The sequence below is a fragment of the Octodon degus genome, unplaced genomic scaffold (assembly GCF_000260255.1).
Source record: "Octodon degus isolate 3935 unplaced genomic scaffold, OctDeg1.0 scaffold00029, whole genome shotgun sequence".
Classification (NCBI taxonomy): Eukaryota; Metazoa; Chordata; class Mammalia; order Rodentia; family Octodontidae; genus Octodon; species Octodon degus.
In genome coordinates this window covers 4,220,547-4,223,395 of record NW_004524605.1, presented here as the reverse complement: position 1 = coordinate 4,223,395, position 2,849 = coordinate 4,220,547, and the positions used below count along the sequence as shown (strand labels likewise).

The 2,849-nt window shown below is 44.1% G+C and overlaps 1 long non-coding RNA gene across 2 annotated transcripts in view; it reads right to left on the bottom strand.

Moving 5' to 3' along the window:
* The window catches only part of LOC111816308, a 49,240-nt gene that overhangs the window by 45,385 nt on the left and 1,006 nt on the right, over nucleotides 1–2,849 (bottom strand). Inside the window, exon 1 of one of the 2 annotated variants that reach the window (XR_002820734.1) lies at nucleotides 1,411–1,504. The exons of the other annotated variant lie outside the window; for it this stretch is intronic. This is a non-coding gene — a long non-coding RNA (uncharacterized LOC111816308). Of the gene's footprint in view, nucleotides 1–1,410; nucleotides 1,505–2,849 lie in introns of those variants that run through there. 2 annotated transcript variants of the gene reach the window in all.

The window sequence follows — 2,849 nt, the reverse complement described above, 5'->3', positions numbered from 1 at the left end:
CCTTTCACTTGCCAGGCAAGTGCTTATTCTACTGAGCCATCTTCCCGGCTTTTTTTGAGACAGGTCTTCTTACATAGTTTGGGCTGGCCTTGAACTCATGGCAATCCTTCTGCTTCAGCCTCCTGAGTGCTGAGACCAGAAGTATGCACCACATATGAATCTTATGATATATATTAATTGATTAAAGTTGCTGCTGCTGCTGTACTACTACTACTACTGATGAGATGATGATAAAAAAACACCATCAATGAAGTGTACTGATGGGTACAAGACGACTTCCCACACCTATATCCAATAAAGATCTACTATTCTAATACACAAACATAAATGTACCAAATGCAAGCTAGATTTAAAAAAAAAATCAAAAACCTAAAAGAAACAAAAAAACAGAGAAACAAATAGCACATAAGGTAGGTAGGCAAAAGAATATGAAGAGATATTCAACTCCATTAAAACAAACACGGACAACTTCTTTAAGCTACTGGACTAACAAAATAAAAAATGAGACATTAGTAAGTAGGGGCAGATGTTAGAAAAGGGACACGTTATGCACTGCTGGTGGGAAGAAACCAACGAAGCCATTCTGTAGCACAAGACTGGCAAATTTTAGGAAGGCAGCATCCCGACAGCCTAGTCAACCACGCCGCATCTGTCCATCTCTCTATATGCACCTATTGCCAAACCAAAAACCAAAAACACAGTCTGAGAGTCACAGCACCGTGGTGCTTATTCAGGCAAATTCAGCAAAAGTAAAACATGACCTGACTTTCAAGATACACATATTTCTGAAACATAAATGTAAGATTTCTCCCAAATAATAAATATGGACATTTAGTGTGACGAAGGGTGGGGGGTGTTGGAAAAAATGGATGTTGAAGGAAAGAAAAAAACAAGAGAAAAGCTTTAAATAAAGCTAGGATTATACTGTGTCACAAACTGAAGAATGACAGCCTAAGACTAATAAATCCCACGCATTACTTCCTAATGAATAAGGTAACAAAAATAAAGCGCATCACGCAGTAGTCTGCCAGCAGTGGACACACAACGCAGTACGGAGAAAGGGTGGTCGCCCAGCGGGCTTGTTCTCGGGCCAAGCGCTCTGCTCCCGGGGAAGCGCGGTGCTCCCGGGCGCTACCCGCCGCCCACCCTCCACACACAGAGGAGCTGAGAGAAAGGAGCATCCGCGACCGCTTAGACACAAAGCTCACTGTTTTGGCTCACTTAAAGAAGTAAAGCAATGAATCGGAACACCCCTCTGGGATGAGGCAGAAGGGAGAGCCCTGGGGCGGGAGAGAGAGGTCAGGCGCGGGCCGGCCGGGCGGGTCCGTCGCGAAGCAGACCCTGCACTAAGTAAGTAAAATTAAACAACAAAAAAAATGAGACCCCTGGGTTAACTTTGGTTCAACTCACGGGGTGATTTTGTTTCAAAATGTTTTGTGTCACGCGGGGCTCTCCCGAGACCCCACCAACAAGGCTGGACGCGTTTTCACCGGGGCAAAGTGATCTCCGGGTTCTCGGTACGCCCCGTCGGCGCTCCGCGGCCGCCCCGGGTCGGGGTGGGGGTCGGGGTGGGGGTGGGGGTCGGGGGGCTGTAAACAGGAGAATCTCTATGAGGAGTCTGATCTAGTAGTGAGAGCCTGAACACCCTGTAGACCCTTCTCTGAAAAATACAGAAAAAAAGGGTACGTGCAGAAAATAAAATCTGAAGTTTTTCTTTAGACAAAAAAAGATAAATGAATATTTAGAGTGATTTTTCTTTTTTATAACTTAAGCCTTTTGTCTCAGAAGATAGTGGAGTGATTTTTTTGCCCCTCTTGGAGGGTGGATAGAGGTGTATTTTCAGTAAAGATTTTAATTGTGTAATTTGCTTTTTTTCTTTTTTAAGTAGGATGCTAGATATAATATCTGTATATGCATTTTCATTAAACATTCTTTTCAATCAAACAGATTTAAAGATTCTTGTTTGCGTTAAGTCAGATTTGTCAGCTCTTCAATCAGTTTGTAGTACATTGTAAAAGTATATACTCAAAACAGAGCTAAGCTGTCAAGCTGTGACAACTTTGAATGAGAAAGATTTTTCAAAAATTATGAGTGAGATATTTTAAATGTCTCCTTGACATCCGCAGCACTATTCAAAATACTTCATCAGAGGCATGTGCTTTAGAAATGTACTTGAAAATTAACGTAAGGAGTGCAATTTGTCAGTCTTTGTCTTAGAAAACGCAGCCCTGACAGCCGGGGAGCATTAGCAGTTGAGACGGCACGATTCCCTCCACCCAGGTGCAGCCAGGGCGAGGGAGAGATGGAGTGATCTCTTTACGGGGTGGCGAGGAGGGCCCAGAGCAAAGCAGAAACATAAGAGGCTCCATTCCAAGTCCTGTTGATACCTGTTTGAGCCGGTGGCAAACGCAAAACTCCATTTGTCCTTTGCCTGGAGGATTGTGTGATTTAGTGATTCCCCGCAGGAGCCATTTCATCCTTGCTGTGTGTTGGAGATGCAGCTATTTGTCCTGACCTCAGCTCCTAATGGGGAAGGCCATGGCAAAGAGACAAAGCCCTGGCTATTTATTTTAAATATGTCTCTGAAGGGTTGAAGAAATATCTCAGGCCCAGGGCTGTCCTAAGCCGGTTTCCTCTAAATTCAAGGCAACCTTTCATTCCCTCTCCTGACCCGGGAGAACCCTCCAGGGATACCACTTAATTGGAGAAGAGGCTTCGGGATGGATCATAGTGAGCCAGGGACTTTTATGTTCCATTCCACTGCTTCTTGGTGTCTGGTAAATGCATGGGTTATGTGCTTGTCTGCAACCAAAATTTAAGAAATAAAGGTGGAGAGAAAACTCAGTGCT